The 23,685-nt window shown below is 46.0% G+C and overlaps 1 protein-coding gene across 24 annotated transcripts in view; it reads right to left on the reverse strand.

The window, feature by feature from the left end:
- Positions 1 to 23,685, reverse strand: part of plekha6 (pleckstrin homology domain containing, family A member 6) — a 338,778-nt gene that overhangs the window by 126,300 nt on the left and 188,793 nt on the right. The window contains exon 1 of one of the 24 annotated variants that reach the window (XM_063065346.1): positions 22,505 to 22,746. The exons of the other annotated variants lie outside the window; for them this stretch is intronic. The gene's annotated coding sequence lies outside the window, so the exon portion shown is untranslated. Of the gene's footprint in view, positions 1 to 22,504; positions 22,747 to 23,685 lie in introns of those variants that run through there. 24 annotated transcript variants of the gene reach the window in all.

Below are 23,685 nucleotides of genomic sequence, written 5' to 3' on the forward strand. Positions count from 1 at the left end.
AGGTTAGTGAGTTACTGGCCTTCATCACCAGAGGGTGAAATCCAAATGTGTCGAAATGGCATTTCAATTGCAGAAAGCCCTGCTCCTCATGACGAAGTGATCCACCCCTCACCCCCGTCTCCACCCCACGTGCCATCCCATGGAAGGATGGGTGTTCAAATGGGTGAAGTGCAGATTCACGTGGATATACTGGTGTTTAAGAGTTAAATTGGGCTGATCAGTTGCATGAATGTGGTTGGTAGGTGCCTGAAGATAATAGGAATGATGGCCAAAAGACTTAGGATATGGGAATGAAGGGCTGGATCTCAGGACTTTGAAAGGTGGGGGGAGGGTAGGGAGGATGCAGTATTCATACCCGGTATGGCCTCACACAATGGAGCAGGGTACATGAATGGTGTCTGAGGACCTGGTGGAGGATACAGAAGGGGGACAAAGGTCCCTAGAAGAAGGAAACATGCTGCAAAAGCGGTTCCACAAGCACAGGTCCACCAGCATTCAAGGCCCTAAAAAGTCCTTCCAGGTGAGGCGGCACTTCAGCTGTGAGCCTGTTGAGGTCAACTACTGTATTTGGTATAGACTCCTCTTGACTGGGGATTGCCTTCATTGAGCACCACTGCTCTGTCCGCCTCAACAAGAAGGATCTCCTGGTTGCCACCCATTTCAATTCCACTTCCCATTCCCACACTGACATATCTGTCCATGGTTTTCTCTATTGCCAAAATGAGGTCACACTCAGATTAGAGGATTAACACCTGAATAAACACCCGAAAGGAAGGGGGATGATGCTAGAATAAGAAGGCAGGGGGGTGTGGAAGGAGAACAAGCTGGAAGGTGATAGGTGAAGCCAGGTGGGAGGGTCAGAGGGGAAAGAAGTAAGAAGCTGGGTGGTGAGAGGTAGAAAAGATACAGGGGCTGGAGAATAAAGAATCTGATAGGAGAAGAAAGTGGGCCATGGGAGAAAGGGAAAGAGGAGGGCCACCAGGGGCAGGTGATAGGCATATGAGGAGAAAAGGTAACAGGCCAGAATGGGGAACTGAAGAAGAGGAAACAAGGGAAGAAGGAGGGGGAAATAATTACTGGAAGTTGGAGAAACTGATGTTCAATGGTAGCCTCCTACTTGACGACATGAACATCGATTTCTCTAACTTAGGGTAACTCCTCTCTGCTACACACCTACCCACAACCATTTTTGCTTCCCCCCATTCTGGTCAACATCTCACCCTTTCTCTTCCCCTCCCCTGCCCTCCTGACCTGCCTACCACCTCCTCTCCTTGCTCCCATGGTCTATCAGATTCCCTCTTCTCCCCTTTACCTGGTCATCCCATTCAGCTCCAGCATCTCGCATCATTCACCCTCTGTTACCCACCCACCTTCCCCCTCACCTATCACCTGCCAGCCTGTACTCCTCCCCTCTTCCTGCCGTCCTATTCTGGATTCTGTCCCCTTCCTTTCCAGTCCTGATGAACAGCCCCAGCCTAAAATGTCGACCGTTTATTTTCCTCCATGAGATGCTGCCTAGCCTGCTGAGTTCCTCCAGCATTTTGCCTGTTGCTATTCCCCACTAATATTCCCTCTAATCTACATCCCCATCAACGTCTCCCGCTGCTGCCTTTAAGGTGTTTGCATGTTCTCCCCAGGACTGTGTTGGTTTCCTCTGGGTGCTCTAGGTTCTCCCACATTCCAAAGACATACTGGTTAGGGTTAGTAAGTTGAGGACATACTACGTTGGGGACTTGAAGCGTGGTGACACTTGTGGTCTATCCACAGCACAATCTGCGCTGATTTGATGTGACAAATTGACGCATTGTATTGTATTTTTCGATGCACGTGACAAATACAGCTAATCTTTTTCCTTTTTTTAAGAATTTCTCCCAGATTCTAACACCAGGATAATTTATAATCTGCACCTTTTGGGGATGTAAGAGAGAACTGGAGCACCAGAGATCACAGGGAGAACGTGCACGCTGAGGGCAGAATAATCCTCAGCATTTTGTGCACGGTACTCTGGATTTCCAGCATCTGCAGAATCTCCTGCGGTCAGAGTAAAAGCCGGGTCACTGGCACCTTGCGGCGGCTGGTCTATCAGCTGCACCAACATGCCACAATCCCAAGCCTTTCCAAAGATGACAATCCCAAGGCAGAACTAAGCGGTTATGCCCTAGAGAGCTGAATGCAGGCTTATCAGTGCTCTGTAGCTGGCCAGCACAACGGCTGTTACACTACCTGCTCTCAACAACCAGGAGAAGGTTAATCATTACTGTGCAAGCGATCAAAGTTCACAGGCTTGGTTACAAAATACCAGGGACAAAAAGGGGTGGACTATATCACGTAATTTTTGAGCATACATTGCCAAGGCTGCAGGGGAATAAACACAAGCCCTGCTGATTGGAAGAATTAAATTCAAATTAGTAATCATCAGTACATAATTTGGCCAATCAGAGATTCCAGATGAATGCACATTTCAAAGTTAATCTATCCAATGAACTATTTGGGTTTTGCTTAGCCTGACCTGCCAATAGGATGCACACAAACATGCACAATGTTCAGTGACTTTCAGGGCCCAGTTGGTGAGGTAAGTGGAAAATACTTAGCTGAAAGATGAGGAAATTAATATTTGAATGGATAAGCGCTGACACAGCATGCTTAAGGCAATCTAGCTTCCCAACATAACACACCCAGCAGAATCAACTTCTTGTGACGATTGAAACAAGCAAACTGGAGAAGTGAAAGCAGAGGAAGCTTGTGCCTGGTGACAACGAATGACTGTTAGCACAGGAAAATGGATGACTCTTATTTTGAGGAAATTGAAAATAAGATCATAAGACATAGGAGCAGAATTAGGCCAATCAGCGCATTGAATCTACTCCGCCATTCCATCGTGGCTGATTTATTATCTTTCTCAAACCCACACCCCTCCCATCTCCCCATAACTTTTGATGCTCTTACTATTCAAGAACCTATCACACTCCATTTTAAAAAGAGCCAATGATTTGATCTCTACAGCAGTCTGTGGCAATTACTTCCACAGATTCACCACCCTCTGGCTCAAGAAAAATTCCTCCTCGTCCCTGTTCTGAAGGAACATCCTTGTATTCTGAGGCAGTGCCCTCTGGTCCCAGACTCTTCCACTACTGGAAACATCCTCTCCACATCCACTGTACCTAGGTCTTTCAATATTCAAAAGGTTTCAATGAAATGCCCCCTCTTTCTTTTAAACTCAAGCGAGTACAAGTCTAGAGCCATCTAACTCTCTTCATACATTAACTCTTTTATTCCCAGGATCATTCTCTTGAACCTCTCTGGACCCCCTTCAATGCCAACACATCCCTTCTTAGATAAAGAGCCCCAAACTACTCACGACATTCCAAAACTACTGAAACTTTCAGTCTAACTTCCCACCGCACCTTGCCCTCATGCCAGCACACCACCACAAGAAGACAGAGAAGAAAGGGTTGGCAAGGGGGAACCTCAGTGGGGCCAAGAATACGGGTTGATGGAAGACACCAGTATCCAGTTGAATCATATGCTGAATCAAACTCCAGCACAGAAGAAGGGGCGGAAGACGAGCGTAGTGGTTAGTGCATGAATATCGCAGCGCCAGCGGCCCAGGTTCAATTCCGCCACTGTCTGTGAGGAATTTGTACATTCTCCCTGTGACCAAGTGTGTCTCCTCCCACATTCCAAAGACGTAAAGGTTGGTAGGTCAACCGGTCACATGAGTGCAATTGAGTGGCGCAGGCTTGTTGGGCCGGAAGGGCCTGTTACCATGGTATGTCTCTACATAAATAAAATACTACTTTATTGAAATGTACATGAAAGAAGGAATGCAGACAGCCAGCCTTGGAGTTTCCCTCATTCATGTCTTAATGCTCATAACCCATTTCAACTTCGATATTTTCAATTGGTACCTGCCATAACAGTTCTCTGCTAGAGTGGTGGGGGGAGGGGGGAGAAGGGAATGGGATATCCAATCATCAAATCAGAAACAGGCCTTTCAGCCCAACTGATCCATCCTGCCCAAAATTCCCATCTAAACTAGTCCCATTTTTCCCACATCAGTCCAAATACCTTCTAAATGTTAATATACTGTACAGTACATGCCTCAACCACTTCCTCGGGCAGCTCATTCCATATACTGACCGCTCTCTGGGAAAAGAAAAGTTTCCCCTCAGGTTCCTATTAAAATCTCTCCCCTCACACCTTAAACCTGTGCCCCACACATCAAAGTTGTTGGTGAACGCAGCAGGCCAGGCGGCATCTCTAGGAAGAGGTACAGTCGACGTTTCGGGCTGAGACCCTTCGTCAGGACTAACTGAAGGAAGAGCTGGTAAGAGATTTGGAAGTGAGAGGGGGAGGGGGAGAGCCAAAATGATAGGAGAAGATGGGAGGGGGAGGGATGGAGCCAAGAGCTGGACAGGTGTTTGGCCACAATTAAACCTGTGCCCTCTAGTTCTCGATTCACCCAACCTTGCAAAAATGACAGTGTGCATTCACCTCATCTTTGCCCGATTGTTTTATGCATCTTTATAAGAATAACCACATTCTCATACGGCCCAATGTAAAAAATCCCAAGCTGCTCAACCTCCCTGCATAACTCAGTCCCTTGAGTCCCAGCAACATCCTTACAAATATCCCCTGCACTCTTTCCAGCTTGATGACACAAGTTCTGTAACAGCATCCAATGGGATGGAGGGAGGAAGCTGGATGACGTTTGGCTGGGGCATGGGTGCAATGGGTGAGGTCTTGAGTCTTGTGGAGGTGGGGAAGTGGGTGGCTGTTGTAAAACTGTGGTAAGGAGGTGGGTGAATGCTGTGGCAGTGGCGGGAGGACAGGGTGGGTTTAGGGTGTGGGGTAGGGGAGTGAGTATTGTGTGGAGGGAGGAGGGTGGGGGAGTGAGTGATGGGTGGAAGGAGGAGGGGTGAGGGAGTGAGTGTTGTGGAGTGTTGGGTTTAGGGTGTGGGGTGGGGGAGTGAGTATTGTGTGGAAGGAGGAGGGTGGGGGAAGTGAGTGTTGGGTGGAGGGGGAGTGAGTATTGTGTGGAAGGAGGAGGGGTGAGGGAGTGAGTGTTGTGGAGTGTTGGGTTTAGGGAGGGTGGGGGAGTGAGTGTTGGGTGGAGGGAGGAGGGGGTGGGGGAATGAGGGTTGTATGGAGGGAGGAGGGGGTGGGGGAATGAGGGTTGGGTGGAGGGAGGAGGGGGGAGTGAGTGTTGTGTGTAGAGAAGAGAGGTAGGGAGTATTGTGTGGAGGGAGGAGGGATGAGGGAGTGAGTGTTATGTGGTGTTGGGTTTAGGGAGGGTGGGGGACTGAGTGTTGGGTGGAGGGAGGAGGGGTGAGGGAGTGAGTATTGGGTGGGTTTAGGAAGGGTGGAGGGAGGCGGGGTGGGGGAATGAGGGTTGTGGGGTGTTGGGTGGAGGGAGGAGGGGTGGGGGAGTGAGTGTTGTGGGGTGTTGTGTTTAGGGAGGAGGGGTGGGGGAGTGAAGGTTGTGGGGTGTTGAGTTGAGGGAGGGTGGAGGGAGGAGGGGTGAGGGTGTGAGTGTTGTGGGGTGTTGAGTTTAGGGAGGGTGGAGGGAGGAGGGGTGGGGGAGTGAGTGTTGTGGGGTGTTGTGTTTAGGGAGAAGGGGTGGGGGAGTGAAGGTTGTGGGGTGCTGGGTTTAGGGAGGGTGGGGGAGTGAGTGTTGGGTGGAGGGAGGAAGGGGTGGGGGGAATGAGTTTTGAGGGGTGTTGGGTTTAGGGAGGGGGTGAAGATTTGGTTGTTTTGTGTCAGAGAGCATGGTAACGTTGCAGTTAAAACGATCACAGCATAGCAAACCGGTTTCAGTTCCACTCCTGTCATAAGGAGTTTGTACATTCCACCCATGACCATGTGGAGTTCCAGGGTGCTGCAATGGGAGCTCTTCTCAAGGGAATACACACCTTATCTACATCTAACCCTTTCAACACCTTCCCCAACAGAAATCCAGTCGACCTGTCAATAGCCTCCCCATCCTTTCTAAAGCACAGCAATGCTGGAAGTGTTCACTCTCTCAGAACAACCCACACCCACTGTTCCAAAGTCAAAGTCAAGTTTATGGTCAGACCATGAGACATAGAAGATTTGGGCCATTTGGTCCATCGAGTCTGCTCCACCATTCCATCATGACTGATTTATTTTCCCTCTCAACTCCATTCTCCTGCCTTTCAAATCAAGACCCTATCAACCTCCCCTTTAACTATACCCAGTGACTTGACCTCCACAGCCATCTGTGACAATGAATTCCACAGATTCACAACCCCCTGGCTAAAGAAATTCCTCTTCCTCTCTGTTCTAAAGGGAACATTCCTCTGTTCTGAGGCTCTGCCACTAATCCTAGGCTCTCTCACTATTGGAAACATTCTCTCCACATCCACTCTATCTAGGCCTTTCAATACTTAATAGATACCAATCAGATCCCACTCCCCACCCCACCCCCATTCTTTTAAACTTTAGCCAGTGCAGGCCCTGAGCCATTAAATGCTCCTCCGACCTTAACCCTTTCATTCCCGGGATCCTTCTCATAAACCTCCTCTGGGCCTTCTCAAATGCCAACACACATCTTCATTGGGCATAGAACCAAAATCCGCTCGCAATATCGCGAATGTGGTCTGACCTATGCTCTACAAAGTCTCGACATGACAGATGCACAATTACAAGTGCGGACAGGCACAGTGAGAAACTGACTTGCAGCAGTATCACAGGCATAGAGCATCAGATAAACTGCCTTCACAAGAAGCTGCTGCTTCCTGGCTAATCCATTAGTACAGGCATGGGTCCCAGAATTCGAGAGTTCACCAGGGCTCAATGTACTGGAACTAATATTTATTTTAGATTTGAACCCTTCTCTGCCATCTTTGAAGGCTAACTCTGTGTGGAATCTGATGCGTACAGCAAATTCACCCCAAAGAATAAAAAGGACACTATTTATTTAGTGATCCACATAGAACAGGCCTTTTTGGCCTAACGAGAGCCGCACTGCCAGTGACCCACCTATTTAACACTAGACTCATCATTAGACAATTTGCAGGGACCATTTAACCTCCTAGACCGTACATCTTTGGAGTGTGGGAGGAAACTGGAAACCCACATGATCAAGGGGAGAGCAGACATATTCCTTACAGACGGCACCAAACGCCGGAGCTGTAATAATGTCACACTAACTGCTACGCTACTGTGAAGCATACCATTAACTGCAGCCAATCTGAACTGAGAAAACAGCCTTTAAAAAAGGTGGGTGTCACTACATTGAATTATTGACACCATGGGTGGTGTCAATAAGTCAACTGTATTGATACAGCAGGTGGCACAGTGAGTTTAGTGGTTAGCACAGCGTTTTACAATACCAGCAACCCAGGTTCAATTCCCGCCACTGCCTGTAAGGTGTTTGTACGTTCTCCCCGTGACTGTGTGGGTTTCCTCTGGGTGCTCCAGTTTCCTTCCACAGTCCAAAGACATACCAGTTGGTAGGTTAGTTGGCCATTGTAAATTGTCCCCTGAATAGGCAGGGTTAAATTGGGGTGGCTGGGCGAGACAGATGTATCTCAATAAATACAAAGTAAATAAAAATATTGATCAAAACGAGAGATTTAGCATTCCTCTCACTGCACTATTGGGACTGACGCAATCGTGAAGACTGTGCCTCAAGGAACAGTGTTCTTTAAACAGGATGACTTAGTGGCTGGTTGGGAACGTGTAGGGTGAGAGAAATTGGCTATTCAAGTTCACTGGGCTCATCTGACTTCATTAGAACACAGTAAAGCTGTTCCTTCCACCCATTAATACTTGTTGTACTTTGACAACCTTCCGTAAGAAAACTGTAGCAATCTCCCTTAAAACAGGATCCACAGACTGAAAGGGAGAGTTGTTACTAAAATTTAGAAAACTTTCCACCTTACTGAGTACCTGCACTGCATTTGCACTGTGACACTCCATTCCGTGCTCTGTTATTGTTTTACCTCGTACTACCTTAATGCACTGTTATAAAAGTCTGAACTGTATGGACAGTATGCAGGACAAGTTTTTCACTGTACCTTGGTAGATAAAACAATAATAAGCCAATTTACCAATTTAGAGGATCTCAGCAGGTCCTCCAGCATTCTGTGTGTGTGTTGCTCTGGATTTCTCAGCATCTGCAGAATCGAAATTGTGTTTACCAATTTAGAACTGTGGCCCAAAACTCAATCTGCACAAGGGCTAGGGAAAAAAAACACAAAACAAAAAAAAATCTCGCAGACAAAAAAATTGCACCAACTAATTTTGTATGCATTTCTAGAGGAGTTTACAGCAGTCATTAATAGTGCACCTCTTCCCTTGTCCAAGCCTTACGTGTAAGCTAACGTTACCTCATTGTGGTCTAATGTTCAAATTATGTCAACAGTGTTGCAAGGACCAGAATTCGTCTCTGCCAACGTTATCACCTGCAGTTGCCTGAGTCATAACTGGCTACAAAGACAGGAACCAGGATTTAACAGCTCAAACTGGACCTCAAATGTTAAAAGTGTTCACTTGGTGGATTACGCAAGTGATGAGGAATGGCAGCGTGCTTGTACTTGCAGAATTATGGCCCCGGAACAACATCTCATGCACCATCAATCTCCAGGCCATGCCACTCAGGAACTGGGGCTAATATTTTTTTTGCGACCAGATGATTTTCTGCTCTCCTAACTATACTTTTTACATGTGTTATATGCTGCGTGGGGCTGCGTTTTGGCCCCACAGGAACACAGTTTTGTTTTGGCTGTGTGCATGAGTATGGTTGAATGACAATTAAACTTGAACTGCTGGGACATCTCACCTGAAGTTACAGCTAGCGCGCTGCACAACTCTTCAATTAGACCGGCCCAGAGTAAACATTCGGTCCCCATCTCCAGGTCATCACAGCAGGACCTCCCTCCTCTTGAAACCAAGAGGGCAGAAGTCATGGAGTGGGGGGGGGGGTGGGTGTAAAAAGAAGGATCCCACCAGAAAAGGGAAATCTATCTGACGGAAGAGGAAACGTTCAAAACCTCTGACTTCAGGAAGGAATATTTATTGGGTCACACATAATACATGCAGCTAGCGAGAGAAGAGTAGCCTAGTTCTACCATGAGGGATGTAGAGGGGCCTGAGCATGGTGTGCATGTCGAATCTTCCTTGTGTAGGCAAGTGTTTCTGAGGGTGAGATTGCCTTCTCTATGCACTTGGGGGACCTGCATTACCTCCTGATGCTCTGGTTGTGGTGTGATTGCAAATGCCTGATTGACCCTAAAGATGAAACGATTTGACAGGTGAGCTCCATGCAACAGAGAGAAGAAAAGCATCACATGTAGCCTCCCTCAGCAGAGGATCCTAAGTACAAGTGATTCTGCAGATGCTGGAAATCTTGGGCAACACAGGCAAAATGCTGGAGGAACTCAGCAGGTCAGGCAGCATCTGTGGAGAAGAATCAAGAGTTGATGTTTCCGACCGGGACCGCTCATCAGGACTGTGAAGGAAGCGGCAAGAAGGCAAAATAAAAAGGTGGTGGGAGGGGAAGGAATACCAGCTGGAGGGTGGTAGGTGAGCCAGATGAAGGAGAAGGTCCGTGGGTTGGGGAGAAGGTAGGCGGGTGGGGGAGGGGGCTGAAGTGAGGAGCATAGAGATGAAAGGTGGAAAAGGTAAAGAGCTGAAGAAATCGGAATCTGATACAAGAGAAGAATGGACCAAAGGACAGAGGGAAGGAGGAAGGGCACTGGGGGGGGGGGGGAGGGAGGTGGTGATGTGCAGGTGAGGAGAAGAGAAGGGCCAAGAGGGGAGCTAGAATGGGGGATGAAAAAGGAGAGACGTGGGGCAGGAGGAGAAATTATCACATGTTGGAGAAATTAATGATCATGCCGTCAGGTTGGAAGCTATGAGGTGTTGCTCCTCCAACCTTAGAGTGTCCTCGGCACGTCAGTAGAGGAGGCCATGGACCGGCATGTTGGAATCGGAATGGAGAGTGGAATTCGAACGGTTGACCGCTGAGAAATCCTCCCTGTTGTGCATGGAGCAAAGGTGTTTGACAAAGCGGTGCCCCAATCTCTCAAAGTAGAGGAGGCTCCACTGGGAGCACCAGTTATAGTAGATGACCCTGAGAGACTTGCAGGTGAAGTGTTGCCTCATCTGGAAGGACTGTTTGGTGCCCTGAATGCTGGTGAGGAAGGAGGTGAATGGGCAGCTGTGGCTCCTGAGGCAAGGTTGCCAAAGGTGACGGTGACCCTGACTTCAGCTTTGACAGCAATTCAGACATTTGATGGAGTACTCCTCAAAGGTCAAACAAACACTAGTGTCTGTCATCAATCTCAGGAATAGCTGAGAAAGTTTAGTAACGATTCTCCCGTCTTTCTGGCTGCGGATCCTGTGGAGCAGTTTGTGCTTCAAGGGAGATTGCTGAGGTGTTTGTGATGTGAGGTTGTCAAAGCACAAACAATGTATAAATCAGATTCAGATTAATTTACTTATCACATATACATTGTGTTTAACAGTGATTTTTGTTTTCTCTCTCCTGAACTGGTGGCAGTGAAGCCTGGAAATTTCTCCTCAGTTCTTGAGGGTTCCAGAAGAACCCTGGTGAATCTGCAGTCTTGTTAGTACACAAGACAAGGAGAGGAGGCAAAGATGCGTCTACCACAGATGAACAGGCAGGACACCGTAAAAGGCACTATCGATTGTACGGGATCAAAAGATGAGGATGTGAGGCAGTAGAAGGGTGTGAGGATAAAGGGTGAGGAAATAAACACTGTGAAAGATATTCATGTTGTTTGTTGCATTTTGTTGTTTGATTGTTTGTGGTTTTTATATTGCTGTATTTATGCTCTATTCTTGGTTGGTGCGGCTGTAACGAAACCCAATTTCCTTCGGGATCAATAAAGTATATCTATCTATCTATCTATATTGTATCTCTGACCACGGAACGAGAGCCAATTCTCATTTCAGCAGACATTGATCACTGGCTTTGGTCGCAGACCAGTTACTTCCCGTTTGGGATCAGAGTCATGTTCACCTTCAAAAGGCGATGCCTCACAAAGGCGACATCCATCATTAAGGTCCCCCATCACCCAGGACATCCCTCCTTCTCATTACTACTATCAAAGAGGAGGTACAGGAGCCTGAAGGCACACACTCAACATTTCAAGAACAGCTTCTTCCCCTCTGCCATCCGATTTCCAAATGGATATTGAACCCATGAACACTACCTCACTGCCTTTTTCCTTTTTGCACGACTTATTTACTTATTTTTACATATCCTTATTATTGTAATTTATAGTTCTTTTTCTGTTATGTATTGCAAATGTACTGCTACCTCAAATTTCATGACATATGCTAGTTATATTAAACCTGATTCTAATTCTGATTTATGTGCACTGACAGGACTGCTGATGCACCAGGATTCCTCTGGAATTCTCAACAACTTAAGAGAAACCACCAAGCTTTACTGTCACCAGTTCAGGAGAGACGAAACAAAAAAAAAATCAAACATTTGTTAAAGAAGTGATTCTTTAAGCCAGAGGTAGATGAGAATCTGGAACTCTGCCTTAAAGTGTGAAAGAGGAGGAATTCTCTACAAATTTAAAAAGCAGCTAGCTGTGTATCTGATGAGCCATGGGCAGCAGGACTAAAAGTTTGGATTGGGCTGGGTTAGCTCTATTTCAGTTGGCAAATGGTTGCAGCGGATCCGGGCCTCATCTCGACTCTACTTCACCTTGGCTCCCCTTACCTCGGTACTGCCACCTCCAATCGCCTCCAAGTCTGCTCCGGCAATCGCCAAACGTTGGCTAATTACCCACTCTCGGGACCAGGCCTGGGCCCTGCCTCCACCTCGAATTGCCTCCAAGTCTGCTCCAGCAATGGCCAAACGTTGGCTAATTACCCAGTCTCGGGGCCAGGCCTGGGCCCTGCCGCCACCTTGAATCGCCACCAAGTCTGCTCCAGCAATGGCCAAATGTTGGCTAATTACCCACTCTCGGAACCAGGCCTGGGCCCCGCCCACCACCTCGATTCGGCCCATACTCGCCACGCCCAACCATCCTGGACCTTTAAGACTTCAGTTCACGGGCCGACTGGTGGCGCAAGGACATCGGGGCTGGACCCGGGAGCGGAGGTTCCCCAGTTCGAAGCTAGTCGGGTCCGCCCCCAAGTATGCTTTCCATCCGTGCCGGGTTGAGTGTCGAGATCGCAACTCGACCTCGTAAAACAAAGGGAAAATACTGCAAAAATGTCTGTGTAGGAGTGGCACGCCACACAGTCTCTCTCTCGCTCTGCGCCTTGTAAAAAAGCCATGAAAAATCCATCATCATGGATGTACGCACAAACACGCAGACGCAGAGGCGCACATGCGCACGCAGATGCACATACTTGCAGGCACACGCCAAAAAAAGACTTCAGTTCACATTGCAAAAATGCCAGGTTGTACAGGTGGTCCAAAAGGGAGGTTACAGAGTACTGATTTCAATGATCATTGATCATTTACCAGAAAAAGTGTGATCAATAGAGTAGGTAATAGTCTTGTTTGCTGCCAGTAAGTCATTGCTGTGTTTTACCAGTGCCATCTCAAACCAGAACAAACTCAAACAAATAAGTAAACCACACAAGGGGCAAATGACCGGATGATTAGCAAAAGAGGCAGATTTTAAGGGGTTCTTTAAGAGAAGAGAGAGAGACTGGGAGAGGTTTAGGGAGCATTTCTGAGCCTAGGGTCTTGGCAGCTGATGGCAGAGCCATCAGTATTGGAGTTGCTGCATTCACGGACATGCAAAAGGCTTTCAAGTTCCACCCCCTCCCTCCAGATCTCTTAAATTTTCTCAGCTGCTCTGGAATTACTTATAGGATATCATTTCTTCCTTGCAGAATGTGAACATTGTTTGCCTGATACCTTGAAACCTTCATAAAATTAACACCCAGTGAGGTGACACAAATAGGCCGCACTGCCACAATCACCATGGAAACACACTCAGAGAGCCAAAGATCTCTCTGGTGCTGCTGATCAACATCTCCCGGGCCAAGGTCCATATTAACGTGGGATTCTTTTTTATATAACCCTACTAAAATACCACAGATTTTCACTTGTGCGTTTGCATTTTCTTTCATCTCGTCCTTTTTTTAAAGATAATTCTTTTCATCTTCAGGGTCCTGACTACAACAGAATTCTTCCTGTGTCAGTTAGTTCAAAACTGCACAATTGACAATCTTTCAGTTTCAACACCGAGGGAAATTGGGAGCCCAAATGGAATTTACAAGAGGTCCCTAAGTAAGCAGCTGAGGACCTCTGACTGCCCTCCCATACAGACCACCATCATCTCCAAATCTCATCCACAGCAGCAATGATAAATGGGGGCAATCAATGTACAAATGAAACATTCAAGAACTGGGGTGATCAGGAATAGACTCTGTAACTAATAATAATCAACATGCCCCTGCAGCAAACAACAATCTATGTTCAACTAGCAAATGAGAAGATACCCCAGATGGAATTATCTGGCTCTACCACCCAAATACAAAAAAAAGTTCTGAATAAATCTAATCCTGAAGAAGAGTCTCCACTCGAAACATTGACTGTTTGTTCATTTCCATGGATGCTGCCTAACCTGCTGAGTTCTTCTAGAATTCTGTGTGTTTTGCTTTGGATTTTCAACATCGGCAGAATTTCTTGTGTTTAAACACTAAAGTTGTTGCTCTGGAGTTGCACCAGACTGAGAGACAGTGAGCAGGCAGCGCCGGCCGAGACCTCCAGCAGGATCCCTCCATTGTCGCCTCTCTAGGTGGGCCATTTGGGTGAATAGCAAGGCTTATACGTGGACTGCGTGGTGAAGGGCACCAGATGCCATGCATTGGTGGGCACAGGGTCAATATCTGGGTTCCCTCCCTAACATGGACCAGCCATCCCTGACAATGGCGGTCCAGCTGGCTACTGTCACCAGCAACTGTGCGGCAACGACAGGGAAGTTGTGTCTGCGCCACACAGGGGGAAAAGCATAGCGGAGCATGAGGTGTGGCTAGCCAACATCTCTTGTAGCTGGTGGACCCCCCCCCCCCGCCAGGGGCTCCATACCACAGAGCTGCGGTTGGTGCGTGGGCTGGTGAGGGTTGGCCATTTCAGAGTTGCGAAGACATTGGGCAGGCTGCGTGAACACTTCTGCTGGCCTGGGTACAGGCAGGACGTGGACCTGTTGGTGCACTGCTGCAATGCTTGCATATCCCAGAAGGGACCGGGCCACCAGTCTAGGGTGCCAGTGTAGCAGTGCCTGGTGCGAGCCCCACTCGGAAGAAAGGACTATCCACCAGGCTTGGAATGGGCTGGAGAGGTATTTGACTGTATCCCCGATGTGGTCGCACTGGGTGCAGTGGCTGAGCGGTAGAAGGCAGTCAAGTTATGCCAGGACCGGCTGGCACCATATTGGCCCTAGGCCGCAATGGGGGCCAGCCATTTAGGGTTGCAAAGTCATTGGGCAGGCTGTGTGAACACATCTACTGGCCAGGGTGCAGGCAGGACGTGGAGCTGTTGGTGCAAGGCTGAAGGAAGGAAATGATACTCTGGGTGCTCTTCAACTTACCTCACCAAACAGTGGCCCCCCCAGCACCCCAGGCGGCAGCGTTGACCACCACCGGAACTTTTGAACTTTGTTGTGGACTCTGGGGTGGCCAGGATCAGCTGACCCTTCAGGTAGGGGCAATGTGGTGTTCTGGAGGCGTGGCTGACAGCTTGCCCCAGCATTCCTAGCGGCCAGCACTACCTATTTTTCTTGTTTTAAAATGCGTTTGTGAAATTATGGTGAGATGTTCAAGTCCGTTTATTGTTACAGTCCAGCTCTGCTTATACAGTTGTTCCCTTGTGGGTTTATGGGTCACCCTGACTGTATCTGGGGTGTGTAGTAATCATGTCCCCCATCTGAATGGTTTCTCACAGAGCGATGGCGCTCTGTTACTGTGCTTGTGCAATAAAACCAGTTGATGAGATGAACGAGCTCCTCTTGTCTGTCATCATAGACCGAATACTCACCGCCTAAGACCTCTGCACAGTACCATAGTCATTTTATGTATTGCACTGTACTGCTGCTGCAACAAAATAAAAATAAATTTCATGACATATATGGGTGATGGTAAACCTGATTCTGATATGGGTCTCTGGTGTGGACTGAGCGTGGCAAGGGGGCAGGGAGAGGGAAATCACGGTTGGGAAAAGAGGAAGGGAGAGGGGAGGGAACTGCAGGCACAGAGACATTCAGTAATAATCAATAAACCAATTGTTTGGAATCAAATTACTTTGCCCAGTGTCTCAGGGCTAGGTGTGTCTGCACCCACAGCACCCCACTGCCCCGGCGCTCCCTTTCTGCCACCTGTCCCACACCCCTCCCATGGTGCTCCACCCTCACCATAACCAATATCCTTTGCTCCAGCTAGATTTACAAACTTGCCCTCCGCTCCACATTGACAAATAGAGTACTGTGCAGAAGCCTTAGGCATCCTAGCTATATATACGTGCCCAAGACTTCTGCAGATACATTCTGCTTGTAATTTATGGTTTTAATTTTTCTGTCTTGCGCTGCCCTGCCAAGCAAAACAAGAAATTTCGCAACAGATATCAGTGATAATAAACCTGATTCTGCATTCTGGGATTTTGACCCAGCAATCGTGAAGGAATGGCGATATATTTCCAAACTAGGATGGTGTGTTGCTTGGAGAGCAACTTCCAGTTGTGATGTTCCCATACTGTTGCTGTCCTTGCCCACTGAGCTGGTAGAGATGCGAGTTTGGGCACTGCTACCTGAGTTGATGACCAGTGAGGTTTATTCCATTAATTACTGTGCTTTCCAGGTCGAAACCACTGGATTCCCAAATATGCCTAGTTACCAACATGAAGGGATAGTAGTGACAGATGGATGAAATTCCAGGAGGTGTCATCAGACGAGCAGCTAGAATTGTTCTCCTTTGAGGGCAAAGATTAAGAGATTTTGGAAAAGTGTTGAAGAATTTTGATCACATAAATAATAAAAATCTGTTTCCAATGTCAAAGTTTTATAAAAACAGGATTGGTTTGAGAAAGACAAACCAGAGATGAAATAAAAAGAAATGTTATTGTGAGCAAAGTTGTTATGACCTAGAATGCACTGCCTGAAGGGGCAGTGAAAGCTGATTCAATAAGAACTTTAAAGGGAAGTTTGGATAAATAATAGAGAGGGACAAATCTGAAAAAAGAACAGGGAATGTGGAATTAATTGAATAGATTTTTCATAGGCATGATTGTTTGCAGTAAACTTTGATTGGACTGATATAACAAAAGTGCTGAATGATGTCCAGAATATGAAAAAAAAATTATCACACACTGCAGACTCACTGTCCAAAATATACTTCGAATCAAAAATACAAGATCATAGGACATAGGAACAGAATTAGGCCATTCACATTACGTCCACCATTTGATTATGGCTGATTTATTATCCCTTATTTTCCTGCCTTCTTTTTAACCTTTGACACTCTTACTAAATCTGTGAAGATTCACAGCATAGGGGCCCAAACTGACCAGTAGGAGGGGATGAGGAATAACAGAGGAGGGGATGAGGAATAACGGAGGAGGGGATGAGGAATAACGGAGGAGGGGATGAGGAATAACGGAGGAGGGGATGAGGAATAACGGAGGAGGGGATGAGGAATAACGGAGGAGGGGATAAGGAATAATGGAGGAGGGGATAAGGAATAATGGAGGAGGCAGTGATTGGTTGACACCACATTTAGGCTTTTTTAGAACCCTCAAGGTTGCTGTAAAGGCTGAGGGAATTGAAAACTTCCACACAGTTTAGTGAGAAAGATTACAGAGAACGACACACACAAAGCAATTAATTCAATAGAAAGGACGTCGAGGAGAGAGGTTGTGTTGGCATAACCAGGTGAGCATGCAGGGTAAGTCCAGAGATTTAAGCAGATGCCAGATTTGCAAGAAGTGTCGTCTATCATGAGACTACACTTCATCTATCACCATTGAAGCACCTTCAGTAACTCCAAAAGACTGAGGTTAGGTAAAATACCAAAAGGCTTTTATTCGCTGTACAATACGACCTCCATGGGGAGTGTCTGCCCCCGGACTGAGGGGGAGGGGCAAGGCGAAACACATTTATACAGGAACTGTGGGAGGAGCCATAGGGGCAGTCAGCAGAGGGGCGCGTCCAGACAGTTAACCCAGTTACAACATATATATGGTTTACCACCACCATGAAATTCAGTGTCTGTAAACTGCTGGTTCCTTAAGGTTGTTATAACAATGAGCGGTAGTGGGGATAAGCTCCATCTATTAAATGCTCCCAATGGTGTACAACTCCAATAGCCTCTGACAACCAAGTCTAGCTCCTGCCTTTCATGAGTGGCTAAACTACTAAGCCCGACAGAACAGCTTTTACTCTCAGGAAGAGGGGCAAAGGTGGTCTACTAGCTCCTTAAAACCTGTTGCTTCACGCATATGAGGCTCATTGGCCATGGTTGGCAGCTCACCTCGGAGAAAGGAAGCCCTGAATGCAAACCTCTGCTGCCTTGTGACTACACCCACTCACAGGGAGGTCTTCAGGAGTAAACTCTGAGGAAAAATCTGGAGCTGGAGTCCCTAAGGCAATCGTACAATGAGTTCAACGCTGACTGGCGACTCTTCTGATGCCGCTGGTGCCAAACTGTATCACCTCTGCTATTCCTTTAGATTCATCAGCTGCATGGGGGAGTGGGGGCCTGCTACGTGGACAACAGCTTGTTTAGCATATTGGACTGCCCTGGCTTTTGTATCATGTAGACAGCTGGGATGCAATGGAGGCCTCAATCTGTAAACTGTTTATTCTAATAACTGTTTAGTTTCTCTCAAATATACAAAGTCCCAATTGCCTAATGACACCACAACATCACAAATACATATATTTGTCCATTACTAAATAAGGAGGCAAAGGTTCCAACACATCTCCTCATGTTGTTGAATCCTGTTACACCACAGGGGAAATTCAACCATTCACACTGGTGTTCAACAGCCTTGACATCACTTGGTCTCAAACCATCAACATCCTGACTAAAGGTTAAAGAGTAGATATATTTCTCACATGTGCATTAAAACATGCAGTGAAATGCATCATTTGCGTCAACAACCATGGTCCGAAATGTTGTTGAGGGCAGCCTGCAACCGTCACCATGCTTCCTGCTTCAGCACAGCACACCCACAATTTGCCCTTACTAATCCGTACACCTTTGGAATGTGGGAGGAACTGGAGCACCGAGAGAAGAAATAGTGGTCACAGGGAAAACGTATAAACTCCCTACAGAGAAAAGCGGGAATTGAACCCCAATCACCAGCGCTGTAAAGCACTGCGCTAACCGTACCGCCCTTTAATCCTGATTGTCATCCTTGACCTGAAACTTATTGGACCAGTGCATAAACACTGCAGGTACAAGAGTAGGTTAGAGGTAGGGCATTCAGGTGTAGGTGACTGCCCTTCCGATATCCCCAAAGCTTTCCATCATCTACAAGGCTGAAGAGAGGAGCCTGATAGAGTAGCATCCACTTGCCTGAATGAATGCAACTTCAACAAGTCTCATGCACTGGGTGGCCCAGTTCAACGGAGAGTAAGCTGAGGGAATTTCAAAATTAGACTCGAAAAATAAACATCAAACAATAATCAAAACGAAAATTGGAGTCTGAAGATCGATCAGTAGTCCAGAGCTCGAAGTCCAATGGCCGAGGACTGGATTCCTGTCTGGAGTTAGAGAGCTGTCTGGGTTTGTGTTGAGAGGGACAAACAGAGTTTGTTTTGCTGTTGTTTTGTTGTGCTCTGGGTTGTTCTGCCGAACATTTGTGGGTATGCTATGTTGGTGCTGCATTGTGAGACGACACTTGCGGGATGCCCCCAGAACATTCCACGGTTGTGTTGGTTGTTACGCACATACACGTTTCAATGTATGTTTCGATGTACATGTGATTTTAAAAAATTGTCTGAATCAGAATCTGATAAAGTGAAAGAATCTTTGTTCTCTAACAGTATAGAAAATCATGGTGTTAGGGAGATTCGGCTTCTGTTATTAGCCAGAACACGGAGAATTGACTTATTTAAAAACAAGGAGGAGGGTAGAAGTTACTTTGTGCAATGAGTTACGATGATCTGCAATGTGCTGACAGAAAGGGCACAGAGCTAGATACAGTCACATTAACTGGATATACAAAAAGAAAAAAAGTTTATAGAGTATTGAGGCGGGGAAGGGAAGGGATAGCTCTTTCAATACAGTATAGACATTTTGTGTGCCAAATAGCCTCTTCTGTGCCTCAAGCATCTAATCATAAAACATCTTGACGTAAAAAACAAACACAACATTAGATGGTTTAACAAGTTTACAAGTCACCCCAGGGGCATCAACTTGAAATATTTGTCCACAGGTGCAGGACGTCTGCTGAGTATTTCATAAGCAGCAGAGATTCTGCAGATTTCGCAAATCTTGACCAACACACACAGAATGCTAGAGAAACTAGCAGGTTAGGCAGCATCTATGGAGGGGAATAAACTGTCTGTATTTCAATGGGGAATTTTGATCTCAATCCAAAATGGAGAATAGAAACGGGGGGAGGGCAAAAATTACCAGAAGTTAGAGAAATTGATCCTCACGCCAGCAGGTTGGAGACTACCCAGACACGATATGAAGTGCTGCTCCCACCTGCATGAGTTTGGCCTCATCACAGCAGTACAGGAAGAAATGGGCTCTCATGTCAGAACGGGAATGGGAAGTCAAATTGAAATGGGTAGCCATTGGGAGATCCTGCTTTTTATGGAGCTTGACAAAATGGTTTCCAAAACTGTGTTGGGTCCCATCAATGTAGAGGGAGCTACACCAGGAGCACCAGATGCCACGATGAGGCCAAACTCAGCTTAGAGAAGCAAAACATATTCCACCTTGGTAGCCACAAACCTGAACGCATTGACTTTTCAGATTTCTGCATTCTTCCCTCCTTCTCTCTTCTTCCACTCCCCATTCTGGTTACCCACTCACCCCTTATCTTCCCATCATCTGTCCAACACCTCCCTCTGATTCCTCTCCTCCTTCTTTTCTTCTTCAGTTCCCTTTACCTTTCCCACCTACCTCCTTCCAGTTTCTTACTTCTCCCCCACCCACCTACCTTCCCCCTCACCTTGCCTCACCATTAGCCTTCTAGCTTGTATTCCTTCCCCCACACACCACCTTCTTATTCAAGCTGCTGCCCATTCGTTTCCAGTCCTGATGAAGAGTGGCGACCCAAAACATCGATTCTTTATTTCTCTTTATCACTGTTGCCTGATTTACTGAGTTCCACCAATATTTTCTTTTTTTTTTGTCTTACTGAGCGTTTCAATCCTTTGCAATTTTTGCAGTTCTCATAATTTTGCTTTCTGAAGGTCATCTTATAGACTTGGGTGAGCAATTTCTCTAGTTGAGCATTCTGTCAAGAATATAGACAGACCAATTGTCGTGCATTTAATATTTCAGTAGTATTTGAGTAATGATGATGCTAACATGCCAAGAAGATGCCAAGAGCAACGCCTCTCCAACCCTGGGAATAGCCTGCATTGTAAAAATTTCTTGGTGGTAGTAGATGCAGCTGCAAAGTGGGCAGAAGTGTTCACAATAGCTTACACTACAACCCCACACACCATCGATGTGTTGAGAAGCCTCTTCGCAAGAACTGGTGTTCCACAACACTTAGTGACAATGGACTGCAGCTTGTGGCAGAACAGTTTCAGCCACTACTGTAAATGAATGGAATAAGATATATCATATCTTCACCGTACCATCCAGATACAAATGGCTTAGCAGAAAGATTTGTCCAAAGTCTAGAGAACTCACTGCGAGCAATGTCAGCAGAACACAGTACACAAACACTGAACCAAAAAGAAGCTCACCAATTTCCTCCTTGCACAAGCAATGCAGCACGCTCCACAGCCAACAACTCACCAGCTGGGCTGTTCCTGGGTCGTTCCTTGCATTCACACTTGGTTCACCTCAAACCCAATCTCAGAAGGAGTATGCAGATCAAACAGCTGAGACAAACTTGAGAGCTCCTCAGACAAGGAGGTTCAATGTTTCACTCCTGGACAAGCAGTTCTGGTGAGGGACGACAGAGTTGATCAAACCTGGGCACTCAGAAAGATTAAAGACAGAACTGGACCACTCTCCTACACAGTGAAGGTTTCATCTGATGTCATGTGGAGACGACACATCAATCATTTGAGGAGAGCAGAGGGAATTGCTGGAGAAGAAAGATGGCCAGATCTGTCAGAACCACTTCCTGCAATCCCAGAGTCTACTCCTACAAACATCATGGAGGAGGCCCCAGAATATGAGATTGTTTCACAGCCACAAGTCTTATCTGCCAATCAGACTGATCCCCCTTGTCAGGAAAGCTGTTATCCACAAGGGTAAGAAAGCCACCACAGCAATTAAATCTTTAGGCCTGAATGAGATAATTTAAAATTTACTATGCTGTGGATGTCTACATAGTAGTTGTATTATATAGTTGAGATGCATTCTTTATTGAGTTGAAGTTGATAGCTGTGCAGGGAGAGGTGTTGATGAGTCTTTAATATTTCAGTATATTTTGAGTAATATTGTAAATATATTGTGTGATTAAGCATTCTTGTGCATTTAAATAATTCATTATGGGTTAAATGTAAAAATAAATCAACTGTACATGCCATGATGTCACCACGGGAGATGTGTGCATCTCACGAAAAGTAAAAACTAACAACACGACTTAGCAACTGGCTCTCTTCTTTTCAATTAGTTTTTCTGTATTTAGAGTTTTGGATGGAGTTACTATTTTACAAGATGGTTATGAAACCAACCTGATTCTCAAAAGAAGACTGGAATTAAAAGAATGAATTAGAAATCTGGTCCCATGCTGATATATACGTGTCAAGTGATATGGGAAGATACAGAACTGAAACACCAGCACCAACACACAGATCACAGTAACTACAGCTGACAAAGGTAACCTCCAGACTGACAAAGCATGAACTCCCCCTTCCATCCTTTTCTATTCCCTATTCTATCTCTTCTCTTTACCCTTCTCTTCTCCTCATCTGCCTATCAATCACCTCCCTCTGGTGCCCATCCTCCCTCCCCTTCTTCAATAGTCCTCTCCTATTAAATTCCTTCTTCTCCAGCCCTTAACTTTTCCACCTACCACCTCCTTCATCCCGCACCTACCATTAACCCCACCTTCCACCTTGTACTCCTCCTGTTATGTTCTGTAACTTCTAAACATTAAATTAATTCAAGGAAGACGTGGAGTCCAGGAATGCGAGTCTGGCTTCTTTACTTGCAGCAAGGCGCCCATGTATCACATGGTAGCATGATAATGTATGCAATTAAGGTACTTTTACATATAACCCATAATTAATTATTTAGACAAACAAGAATGCTGAATTAAATAATATATATCAAGTTTATCATCATACATGTATACATGATTACTCAAATATTGTTGGAATATGAAATACATAATACCAACCTCCACCTTCTTATCCTGGCTTCTTGACCCTTTCTTTCCAGTTCTGGAGAAGGGGGACAGCCCAAAACTTCGACTGTTTATTCTCCTCCTCAGATGCAGCCTGACTTGTGAAAGTTCATCCAGCATTTTTTGTGTGCTGCTGAGTATTTCAATCCTTTGCTGTCTTTTTTCGCAATTCCCATGGTTTTGTTTTCTGAAGGCCACCTTAGAGCTTTCAGTTATTATTTCTCTAGTTGGCCATTCTGTCAAGACGATTATGGAGAGAAATAAAATACTGATCACAATGCTATTGTCAACACCCTGTGTGTGTGCGTTGAATTGTTATGTCACTATAGGGTTATGAAACAAATGTTCTAAACAAATGAAACAAAACAAGAGGACTTGAATTAAAATAATGAATTAAAAAATTATTCCCATGTGCATCAAGAGTTTCAGCAATATGGAACTGAAACACACTGGCACCAACACATGCAGATCACTGTAACTATGGCTTACACAGGTAGACCTCAATGTCACAGCAACACACTCAAAATGCTGGAGGAACTCAGCAGGCCATGGAAAAGTGTAAACAGTCAACATTTTGGGCCGAGATCCTTCATCAGTCCTGAGCTTGTACTCCTTCCCTTCCCTCCAGCTTTTCATTTTGCCTTCCTCCCCCTTCCTTTTCCAGTCCTAATGAAGGGTCTCAGCCTAAAACATCAACTGTTTATTCTTTTCCGTAGATGCTGCCTGACCTGCTAAGTTCCTCCAGCATTGTGTGTGTGTTACATCTGCAGATTTTCTCATGTTTATGATCTTACCTCAAAGTCAGAGTTCAGCATTATCAAGTCAATAGGGAAAATGGATTTACAGACTGAAGATCAAAAACTATAAATATATCCGTAACAGGAGGGTCAAACCAGATTGCAACATGTTCACACCCACACAGACATTTTTTTTTGACAACAGCATATATTTAAATCACAGCATGCTGTTTCAATTATATCAATGTGAAATGCACAAATACCAGGGAGTGTGTGTTATATTAAAAGAATGAATAGGAATTCATGACTCATACCAAGTTCATTAACTGGGATTTTCAATAATTGTCGCATAATACGTTAATTTCGTGCAACAAAGCGCAATGATCCAGCTGCAATTTCTGCTTTAAGTCTTCCTTACTGAGTCAGACCATTGCACAC

The sequence above is a fragment of the Mobula hypostoma genome, chromosome 13 (assembly GCF_963921235.1).
Source record: "Mobula hypostoma chromosome 13, sMobHyp1.1, whole genome shotgun sequence".
Classification (NCBI taxonomy): Eukaryota; Metazoa; Chordata; class Chondrichthyes; order Myliobatiformes; family Myliobatidae; genus Mobula; species Mobula hypostoma.